Source organism: Limulus polyphemus, unplaced genomic scaffold (assembly GCF_000517525.1).
Source record: "Limulus polyphemus unplaced genomic scaffold, Limulus_polyphemus-2.1.2 Scaffold1067, whole genome shotgun sequence".
In the NCBI taxonomy this organism is placed as follows: domain Eukaryota; kingdom Metazoa; phylum Arthropoda; class Merostomata; order Xiphosura; family Limulidae; genus Limulus; species Limulus polyphemus.
In genome coordinates, this window is record NW_013666677.1 from 13,334 (window position 1) to 25,732 (window position 12,399).

The 12,399-nt window shown below is 31.0% G+C and overlaps 1 protein-coding gene across 10 annotated transcripts in view; it reads left to right on the plus strand.

Annotated features, from left to right (window-relative positions):
• The first annotated feature begins 621 nt into the window (after positions 1-621).
• Positions 622-12,399, plus strand: part of LOC106461959 (ski oncogene-like) — a 71,781-nt gene continuing 60,003 nt past the window's right edge. For 2 of the 10 annotated variants that reach the window (XM_022389065.1, XM_022389069.1), the window contains exons 1-5: positions 836-1,031; positions 2,195-2,314; positions 3,931-4,037; positions 6,254-6,408; positions 11,223-11,310. The gene's annotated coding sequence lies outside the window, so the exon portion shown is untranslated. Of the gene's footprint in view, positions 639-835; positions 1,060-1,932; positions 1,988-2,194; positions 2,315-3,930; positions 4,038-6,253; positions 6,409-11,222; positions 11,311-12,399 lie in introns of those variants that run through there. The other 8 variants (XM_022389073.1, XM_013921828.2, XM_022389066.1 and 5 more) reach the window with 7 other exon arrangements.

Below are 12,399 nucleotides of genomic sequence, written 5' to 3' on the forward strand. Positions count from 1 at the left end.
GTTTGAAAGAAATCTTTATCTTAGTAGCACTAGAAAAATGTTTATGATTTTATTCCTTAAAGTTGTAAATCTTTAGTCGATTTATCTTTTTGTGTTAGTTTTTTATAATGAAATGCGTCTGTGTAACTTAAACATTGTATATTTTTGAATTATTATGAGAACGAATTTGCTTATCATCAAAAAATAATGTAAGCGGTGATACTAATATAATTGATGACAAGTGGATCTCTCCCGACCAACCCGCTATATTAGCACAGGGAAAATATTAAAATGTTTACTTATTATTATTCTGTTGGTTAAAATGTTCGACTTGTATTCTGTAGGTTGCAGGATCGAGATCTGGTGCCGAAGATGCCACCGTGGCGTTATACTGTGACGATGAAGACAGTCTCAAGAGTTGTCCAAGTAGGTTTTGGGTGGTGTCTTATGGTCAGAAGTCCAAAATTGGAGATGATGGCAGCTACTTTTCTATAGCTTTGCCATAAATAAACAAACAAATTATTAGTAAGAACTTCTGAATGAAGGTAATTAAGATAGCCAATAAATCCAGTTCCAAAGAGTCTTTTCGGTAAATACCAGGGCTCTTCAGGCCTTCTGGGAACCTGGGATACGACAGACATTGTAACTTGTAATGTTTGGTTAGTAATTTGCTTAATATCAACTGTTACAGTGTAAACTGGATTAATTTGGTAAAGAGTAATTTTTAATAAGTTTTATTTGTGTCACAAAATATCACAACTAGAATAAAATTATTTAATACTGTATGTTATTAATGATTATTTTCGGAAATTAACCTTTTTGTTATTCACAAGAAGTAACGAACTAGCATAGCACATCAGTAGTAAAATTCTTGATTTCGAATCGGATAAAGCGACGGCATCATGAACGGAAGAGCAAGAGAAGAGTGCATTAATAATTATTATTAATAAGAACTTCTGAGTTAAATTAAAAAAGAGTGTCATATAATAACATGTTAACCACTATTTCTGCCATATCCAGTTCATAATATGTGCCAAATACATTATCTATGAGTACGGTATATGAAGTTTAACGTTAGAAGTATTCACTATTTTAAGTCTTTACAAATTACCTATACTTTAGCCTAATATAGGCCTGTACCTTCGGCTTAGTCATACAAATTCTTAGACATATTTTACTTTATGTATTTTAAAATTTATATGCATTAACATATCTTTAGTAATTAGTTAATAGTTTTTTTCTAAAATTTTAATGGGTTTTTAGTTTGTTAAACTTTATAAAAGTGTTATCGAATTATTCATGTAAAGTTAACCTTGCCCTTTATTTTCTTAGTTGCTATAACGTATAACTTAAGTATAGCTATAATTATAAAAGTTCTTTAGTTGATCTTGTTACTTGTAATATTAAAATTTATATAAATACTTTTTAATTTTATAGTGCAAATAACTAATTGAAAGGTATAATAAGGTAGCTTTCAAAAGGATAAATAGATCATTGAAGATATTTTATTGTTATTCAATAAAATAGTATGTACACATGATTAATCTAAATATATATGTGAAAATAAAGTTCTCCACAGTACTGTTTAATCATAATATAATTTTTTGTCATTCATTTAAGGAAATTTTGTTAAACAAAAGTAAGCTTCTCCATTGGTAAAAAAAAAGACTAAAGTAAAGTAAACTAATATTTTTGATGGGTGGGGTTTAGCTAGGCCATGTAGTGCTTGTAGGCATTAAACAAGAAGTGGGTAAATGCAATTTAACTATGTTACTATTGTATACTCTTAACTACACTACTGGGCCTCTCCTTGCATTTAGTGTTTTACTGTAACTGAAATATTTAAATTGTTTTAATTCTACTAATGCATGTGAATTATTTATAATTTAGTAATAACTAAATTATATAAAAATAATTTATTGTTAGATAACTGAAATGTTTCAATGATAATAGCAACACACCAAACATTCGTGACAGAAACTTCTGAAGTGACTTATTTTTTAAGAAGGTAATTGAAAAAAAGAACTCAAAACTGAACGAAGAGTAATTTTTATAACAAATTAAAACTAAAATAATAAACTGTTCTTTGTTACTATAATTATCAAGTTAAATTACATCATGAAACATTTGATACATTGTGATTCAATTTAAAAGAATGTCTTGCAAAAAAAAAAGTCATGTAAATTTAAAGTGTAATATTTCAATCTAATTCCAGGAGATGATGATTCATACTCAGCCATCTTAAGACATTCTGTGTGATGATATAGGAAAATGAAAAACAATTGCAACTTTACCGGGAGATGTTCATTCCAAATTGAAAGAGATAATGTGGGAGGTAGGATTCTATTATTATTACATGATCAGAACAAGCTACCTGCTCAGAGAAAAACTAAAATTCAAACTGGCATTTGGTATCGACTATAACTAATTAAGAATACTTCTCGTGTATTCTTATTTATACGCATTGTTTCATCAGTTGGTTACTCTCACTGTTAAGTTTTAAATGTTTCCCAATATTATCTCACAAGGTTCAGCCAGCTTAGGAAATTTAAGTTGTTCCTAAATACATATACTCTGCTAACAATCTTTATAGTGAAAGAATAAGCATAATAATATATATTAAATATTCTAACCAATTCTGTTACTGATAGCAACTAAAAAGAAATAATAAGTATATAGTATCTATGGAACACAAAACATTAACATAAGTAGAGAAATTAATTTTGTAAGCATTTATAAGTCTTCAAAATACTACAAAATGTACCTTTGAAAATGTTCTTTTAATAAAAGGTTTTTTTTTTTTTTTTACTTTTTTCAAAGAGATGTGTAGATTAAGAAGATTTAGGCTAATTTTAAAACTAAATACTAAGTTAACAGTTAAAAAAGTAAACAAATTTACTATCAATACTACAGTTTATCCCACAAGTTACTCCTGGAGTTTCTTGTGTATATCTTGTAGAAAATGAGTGATTACACCTAACATACTTGACCAGTTCTTGTAATGAAACCTCTTTGATTTAGGCTTGGGTCACCGATAACTCTAAACCACAGGGCTATGATCACAAAGGCTACTAATAAATTACAGTGGAGAAATTGTATCAACAGCCTTTGTTTATCCACTACACACAAATCATCATCTGTACTTCATTTCACAATTGTGAAAGGATAACTACTATTCATTACTGAGCTATGACACATTTATATGTTTTAACAACAACCAACAATGGCATGTATTTACATAAAACAACCAAACAAGTTCTTGCTTGCACGTATGTTACTGGTAGAGTTACACAAACTGCTGGCCTGTTGCACGTATGTTACTGGTAGAGTTACAAGGCCAGCAGTTTGAACATACGTGCAACACTGGTAGAGTTACACAAACTGCTGGCCTGTTGCATGTACGTTACTGGTAGAGTTACACAAACAGCTGGCCTGTCTATGTGAATGAACCAGCAACACAATCACACAGTAATTAAATATATTAAATAAACATTGAATCATTAGAACTGATTGGTGTAACAGACAGAAATGTAAAGCTACTCAATATGATGCAATATGTGGACTCCACGAAAACTGAACAGAATATAAACAAGTTGGTAATTTTAGGGTAATAGTGAACTGCATACTCGTCATTGTATACTTGTTGCACATGAGTTAAATCACTTAAATAAATTATTCACAAGCATTTGAATGTGTGTGACATATTTTAGTGAATGTCTGTTTTGAGGGCTCGATCTTCGTTAGGATTGGAATAATATAGGTTGTGCAGACAAATTCAACAGGAAACTTATCTTTGTTAATAAGTGTGTATAATTTGTTATTCAACACATTATTTAACAAACTTTATAAGGTATCTATGAAATGATAATACTGAGAAACGTTTGTATGGAATGATAAAGAAAAGCTCAGTCATAAATATTTTTCAGGTAACAGAGTAATTGTTTTTTTCAGCATCAGCTCTGGCAAAACGTCTACTCTGTTATCATTTTTTTAGCAGGCTGCTGAGGAAATAGCAAAGATTTGGGAAGACAATTTAATGGAGCTATCTCCACATCACAGTGAGTGGTTTTGGTCTTAACCTAATTTACATATTTAAGGCTATACATTTGGCAGTTGTTCTAATTGAAGGCTTATGAAGCCACTGTTTGGTAACATTTCTCATCTATATATAATATGTACTATTTCCAGTTGATTAAAATAGCCGTACAGGACCTAATTTTCTTTTTCTTTGCTGTAAATGAGCTCTATCTGTATTTTCCAGTTGAGTCATTTTAATTTTGTAGTATTTAATGAAGGAATAATTTGTATACAATTTTATGATTATTTCTAACCTAGCTTTCAAAACATTTTACAATGTTTTATGAGTTTTTCACATTTTGCATGTTTTAAATTGTAGGATCGGTACTTCCTTCTTTGTTGAACATTAAATGAAGCAGACGTTACATCTGACTTTTTCGATGGGTAATACTCAATAATGAGAATGTAATGGTTAAATTTTCAATTCTCGGTTTTATTCATTTCTTCATAGGATGTAGTGGCTGTCTCATACAAGTCAACTTATTACGGGGATGTAGACAAGTTTGTTAACATATTATTGATTTCGAAACATTTTGTCAATTATAGACATATTGGGATTTTACAGAGCCTGTACAAAAGTTTGTAGTCTCGGCTTTCACACCCAATCATTAGTTGCTTTGTTATTACAGCTGATCTCTGTACATCAAAATGTAAACAATTAAAGCTCATATGAAAAATTTGTGGGGTAGAAACCCTAGAAAAAAACATTTGTTATTGTTGTCTTTTGGACAAGTTTCTGAATGTCATAAAAAAGTTAAGAAACTTCTATAATAGGGAAGATCATAAAACATAATGCAGATAAGTAAAAGTGCTGCTTGAGTGTGGGAGAATTTGAGCCAAGGTGAGTGTTTTCCAGGTGTTGGTGGCCCTGTCTGATAAGATATATGGTTAGAGCAGTGAACCTGATGATGTTTTGAAGTATTAGTTGTTTTTATACAGAAGTTTTTAAGTCATAATTATGTCCCTTAAATAATACTAGACTTTTTTAGCCTTTAGATAAAGATCTAGAAAAGTTCCTGGCTTCATTATTATTTATTTCTTTTTTTGTGTACCATATTTCCAAAGTGTGCGTGGGTATATTATGAGAATCCTTACAGGATGTAAATGTATTCAATTTAAACCATTACTACAAGACTACTGACAGTGAGTACACTGTAGTAACTGATGCATTACTACAAGACTACTGACAGTGAGTACACTGTAGTAATTGATGCATTACTACAAGACTACTGACAGTGAGTACACTGTAGTAATTGATGCATTACTACAAGACTACTGACAATGAGTACACTGCAGTAACTGATGCATTACTACTACAAAACTACTAACAGTGAGTACACTGCAGTAACTGAGGCATTACTGCAATGTTAAAGTAGAAGACTGTAGTATGCAAGCAAATTAGTACACTAAAGCATTACTACAAGACTACTGACAATGAGTACACTGTAGTAACTGAGGCATTACTACAAGACTACTGACTTGTTCATCCATGTGATTCAAGTGTAATAAGGCTTAACCCTAGGGATAATAGTCTTATTCAGCTACCTCACCGTAGTGTTGCATTAAACGTTTAGATGTTTATGAATTTTAATATTTTACAACTACATTAAAGTGGACATAAAGTTATGGGTCTCTAAAACACCATTATTTTTTTTCCTGATTAAGAGGAAGTCTAAAACACACAGAGGTTAGCATAAAGGTTCATTTTGGATGTGTAAACTAAAGCCTTCTCTCAATTAAGTGAACAGTGCAAGAGAATTTCTCATAAAACTGTCAGAGACTTAGCTCGGAAGTTGTCCATCTATGCTCTGAATGATATGTCTTTTGGTTGTATCGCTGGAGTCCATTTATCATAGTACAAGTTGGTTACATTCTTGAAGTCAAATAATTAAAGAAAGGAAGAAATTAAAAAATATCAAGAGCCCTTACTGAAAGTTTAGTTTTTATTCGAAGCATGCCACACCGTTAAGATTTTATTAATTTGCATATAATTTTGAATTTATGATGAAACATCTTAAATAAACCACCAATAATTAGACAATTTTCCCCACGAAGGCCTTAGAATTAAAAAAACAGCTAAGTAACAAGCTTTTGAATAGACGATTTGCATAAACAATCCACTTTGTTACTAAGGGTAATCCAAGCTTGTTTGTGAAAATAGTTTCTTGGCATTATCTGTTTGGAAGTTTTCTTTCAGAAGAAAACATTTCACCGTGACGTCAACATGAAAATAGTCATTCCATTGTGGCTGGAAGTTAAGCAAGTCACGTCTTCATAGAGAAATAAGTTATAAACAGGCAGGAGCTTGGAACACTTTTCAAGTAAATGTGTGTGACTTTCTCATGACCACGGGTAAGTTACTCATATTAATAATGATAAAAGAACACAATATTATGTATAACAATCAGTGAAAAACCACGGTAAATGGAACAAACTATCTCAGAACTAGTTTCGACAAGTGAATGTGTGTGACTTTCTCATGACCATGGATAAGTTACTCATATTAATAAAAGAACATAATATTATGTATAACAATCAGTGAAAAACCACGGTAAATGGAACAAACTGTCTCAGAACTAGTTTCAACACGTGAATGTGTGTGACATTCTCATGACCGTGGGTAAGTTACTCATATTAATAATGATAAAAGAACACAATATTATGTATAACAATCAGTGAAAAACCACGGTAAATGGAACTAACTATCTCAGAACTAGTTTACCGTGGTTTTTCACTGATTGTTATACATAATATTGTGTTCTTTTATCATTATTAATATGAGTAACTTACCCACGGTCATGAGAAAGTCACACACATTCACGTGTGAAACTAGTTCTGAGACAGTTTGTTCCATTTCGACACCTTTGTGTATCCTCTGCAATCTTACGTACTCATATTTTGTACAATTCTGCTATGTAGTGGTATAAATGAATTTGAAGAATGTGTTTTTGAAAACTACCTTTCGGATGGAAAAAAAACAACAACCTGTACTAAAGCATTTTTTAGACTCGTTATTTTAGTGAATAGAATTGTTTTGTTTTTTAATTCTAGTCACATGTCACAAATTTTCTCTACTGACCGAACAGTCCTGTTATAGTATAAAGAATAAAACCATCTCCTCTAGTATCATTACGTATAGTAATATGAGTAAAGTTGATAATGCATTTGTCTTGGCAACCCCGATTTTAAAATTTTGATACTCAGGTGGGCTTCTTAAAAACCGAATTGAAAGAAACATACATAATGAGACAAAAGTAGTGTTCTGTTTGATTTTGGCAGCCATTCCAATTCTACCCCCTTAATTCTGTAAATGAGGGCTCAGCAAAGCAGTGTTCTGCCTAATTGTTTAACCCTAGTGTATATCAGTGTATCTCACTGTTTAATCCTCAAATGTAATTCAGTGTTCTGAGTGTTTAACCTTGGAATGCATTACTGTTTTACTAGTTGTCTATATAAAGTGTTTTCTAGTGTTCTGTGAAGTTATTTAACTCTTGAGTCTGACTGTATTCTGTCTAGCTATTTAACACTTAAATGTAGTGTAGTGACCTTTTGTTTCCATAGATTGTACTTATACTTTGTCTAGCTGTTTAATCATTGAATGTAATGTAGTGTTTTGTCTCATTAGCTGTTTAATACATGAGTGTAATGTAGAGTTCTGTCTGATTCGTTGTTTAATTCATGGGTGTAATGTAGAGTTCTGTCTGATTCGTTGCTTAATTCATGGGTGTAATGTAGAGTTCTGTCTGATTCGTTGTTTAATTCATGGGTGTAATGTAGAGTTCTGTCTGATTCGTTGCTTAATTCATGGGTGTAATGTAGAGTTCTGTCTGATTCGTTGTTTAATTCATGGGTGTAATGTAGAGTTCTGTCTGATTCGTTGTTTAATTCATGGGTGTAATGTAGAGTTCTGTCTGATTCGTTGTTTAGAAAGAAGAAGGGAATGTTTTGATTTCAGGTCATGAAGAAGGCCTCAGTATAGAAGCCAAAACGCTGTTGCTGTTTATTTCAACAAGCAAATGCAATTCATTAAAGTTTTCAAACCAACTATTCAACACTGTCCCTAATATAGTGTCCTATCTAGCTTTTTCATTGTAGATTCTAATATAGTGTCCTATCTAGCTTTTTCACTGTAGAGTCTAATATAGTATCCTTTCTAGATTTAATGTAGTCTAATATAATGTTTTTTCTAGCTTTTTCACTGTAGAGTTTAATATAGTGTCCTATCTAGCTTTTTCACTGTAGAGTTTAATATAGTGTCCTATCTAGCTTTTTCACTGTAGAGTCTAATATAGTATCCTATCTAGATTTAATGTAGAGTCTAATATAGTATCCTATCTAGATTTAATGTAGAGTCTAATATAGTATCTTATCTAGATTTAATGTAGAGTTTAATATAGTATCCTATCTAGCTTTTTCAATGTAGAGTCTATTATAATGACCTGTCTAGCTTTTTCACTGTAGAGTTTAATATAGTATCCTATCTAGATTTTTCAATGTAGAGTCTAATATCGTGTTCTGTCTAGCTTTTTCACTGTAGAGTCTAATATAGTGTCTTGTCTAGCTTTTTCACTGTAGAGTCTAATATAGTGTCATGTCTAGATTTTTCAATGTAGAGTCTAATATAGTGTCATGTCTAGATTTTTCAATGTAGAGTCTAATATAGTGTCCTATCTAGCTTTTTCTCTGTAGATTCTAATATAATGTCCTGTCTAGCTTTTTCTCTGTAGAGTCTAATATAATGTCCTGTGTAGCTTTTTCTCTGTAGATTCTAATATAATGTCCTGTCTAGCTTTTTGACTGTAGAGTCTAATATAGTGTTCTGTATGATATAAATATTCTACATATTGTTATTTGGCTACCTTTTATATATCACACCTGCAATGTTCTCCATAGATTTTAATCTCTGGAATTTATGATGTTTTCTGTTTAGGTAAGTGATATGTATTGTTCTACTTAGCTGTCAATTGTGTTTAAGTGTTTCAAGCAACCTGTATCACCACCTTACCACTCTGTTCTTATAGGTTTATAATTTTCTAGTTTTTCTTTGGAATACTAGCCAAACTAGAACACCTGTTAACCAATTTGGTCAACTATATATTAAAATTTATTTTTAAAAGGTGTCACAATAGTATTTTGTATAATTGGCCTTGTGTAAACAAGTCAGTCAAATCTAAACATGGACTTTCACTTGGCTACATATCATGTAGCATGTTGGCAACACCTGTTTAATAATTGATGTGTTATGTTATAGTAGTATAGCTGTGTTTCTTGGTTATCATGAGATATCATGTTGTGATAAAAACAAAATATTCAGTCGGCCTTAACGACAGTATTCAGTAATCTATACAACAGTAAGACTTTCTTGGCAAATGTTTGTGATTTCTTTCTGTGTATTTGTCTTTTATTTGACTGTCAGTTTTTTTTTGTTTTTTTCATGTTTTCTATAAGAAACTTGTCTTCAGTTCTGTTGTATGATTTCCTTGGCTAGATGCCACCCATGCCAGGATGTGACTTAAAACTACTGCCAGAATAAACCTGTTTTGAAAATAGTATAAATCTTGTGAAAAAGCTTAAGTTTTGTCATTATGGTTAGAAATGTAAAATGTGAGTAAATCTAAAGAGAGTTAATTATATCAGTATTAGTTTTTTAAGATTGATTTTAACATTTCAACATTAGATGTCTCACCAGACTTAGTGGATCATTCATTGATTTTAACATTTAAACATTAGGTGTCTCACCGGACTTAGTGGATCATTCATTGATTTCAACATTAGATGTCTCACCAGAGTTAGTAGATCATTCATTGATTTTAACATTTCAACATTAGATGTCTCACCAGACTTAGTGGATCATTCATTGATTTTAACATTTCAACATAAGGTGTCTCACCAGAGTTAGTGGATCATTCATTGATTTTAGCATTTCAACATTAGGTGTCTCACCAGAGTTAGTGGATCATTCATTGATTTTATCATTTCAACATTAGGTGTCTCACCAGAGTTAGTGGAGCATTCATTGATTTCAACATTAGGTGTCTCACCAGAGTTAGTGGAGCATTCATTGATTTCAATATTAGGTGTCTCACCAGAGTTAGTAGATCGTTCATTGATCTCAACATTAGGTGTCTCACCAGAGTTAGTGGAGCATTCATTGATTTCAAATTAGGTGTCTCACCAGAGTTAGTGGATCATTCATTGATCTCAACATTAGGTGTCTCACCAGAGTTAGTGGAGCATTCATTGATTTCAACATTAGGTGTCTCACCAGAGTTAGTGGAGCATTCATTGATTTCAACATTAGGTGTCTCACCAGAGTTAGTGGATCATTCATTGATTTTAACATTTCAACATTAGGTGTCTCACCAGAGTTAGTGGATCGTTCATTGATTTTAACATTTCAACAGTATCTGGAAGAAATAATTTTGTGGTTCATTTAAAACAACCCGTATGTCTTTGTAAAGTATTATGTAACACCACATAATGTATGCTGCTCTTGCCCAGAGAGACTTCTACATAGAATTGAAAAATGATGTTCAGAGATGTTCATTTATGACCAATCACAGAATCTAACAGATGAACCTTTATGACATTACTTATTAAGAACATAGAATTAATTAGTTGTAGAAGACAACGGCAGAAAATAAAATTCAAGTATGAATTGAATTAAGTAATTTTTTTTTCTTACTTTGAGAGGAAAACATAAAAACAACAACAATTTAATGTAAGTTAACAAAATCAATAAGATAAACTGTGTAGTGTACTATGTTCCCCAAAATAAAATCACTACATTATATTATAAATTGTTGTTTGTCAATTTACTATTATATAAGCATAACATGCTTCCATACATAATAAAGGAACAGACTTAAAGAGGTAGTTGTATAATAAAAAGCCTTATAAAAGACTTTGAAAAGAATAATTTAATGATCATAACTCGAGAATCCTTGAAATTTTAGTTATTTTGTGTAGTTTTTATATTTTAATTTGTCATTAATATCAAAGTAAAAATATTTGACAGTAGGATTAAGATTCGCAATGCATTCTTATTTACCAATTTAGGGTGAATTCTAATTGTTGTTGTTTTTTTGCATGTATATAATAATACTCATAGAATTTCAAAGTGTTCTATGAATTTAAAACTGTTTTTTTTTTTTCTCTCTCTGTAGATTAAACTTTTGTCTGGGAAACATTTTAGAGGATTTGTTCCTGCTATTTGTTTAATACATCCTACTCTTGAAACTGGTTTCTTAAAGTGTGAGTATGGGAAATCCCCCAGTTTGTCCTGTTTATCCGCTCTTTTTAATACCTGTCTTTAGGGAGGTTAATCACGTGTCACTCATTATAGACCAATACCTTTCTTACTTGTATCTGGCAAATATCCTAAAATATACTCACTTGATGAACACCTGCATTTTAGAATGTTTCTAATTTATTTTTTTTGGTTAGCATATTAAATAATCAAACAGGAAATTCTGAATCATAAGGTAGATAATGCATTGCTCTTGTTATTTTTGTTACAAGACCATTTAGATGTCTGGTGAAATAATAAGGCTACATTTTTCTGTTAAGTAACAGAATTATAAACTGCTCTATGACAATGGAAAAAAACAAACAAATGTAAACCACCTTTTGATATCCAAATTCTTTAGAGACAGAAGTTTCAGTACAAAAATGACAGTGGTAATTTTATTGTAAGTGTTTTAGGTGTGAATGCTTTAAAATCTAGAAGCACATTTTAACTAATAACATTTTTAATGTATTTAAAAGAAATTAAAAAATACTTTCGGTTAATGTGGAATTTTTATACAGATATATTTTAAATTAGTAATTGCAATTATTAGGAAAAAGCCAACATCAACTTACTTATTTTTAAGGTTTTTTTTTAATTATATATATATATAGATATTTGTACTTGCGTATCATTTCTACAGCATATATTCTTTTCAGATTTTTTTATTGATGTAATTTTCCGCTTTTGATTAAGTAGAACCTTAGTTTTGTATGAATGAAGCTATTTCCTACCGTTACTACATTGAGCAACCAGGAAGACTATGTACCTCAAACAGTTGAGTAAACTTTACTTGTGACATCACTTCCTGGTTAAGATTATAATCCATATTCTTACTTTCCATTTTGTCAACTCTAACAAGAGGAAGTGAACTCATAGGAAAACTTCCTCCCAATGTGTTTTGCTTATGTTGAAAAAACTGGCCTCACAACATTATCTTTCATCTTAACCATTATGATTGGTCATGACAGTAGACAACGGCTGAGCTACAAATTACTGTAATGGAATTATTTATTACTCCTACATAAATGCTTTCATATATATAATCTTAACCA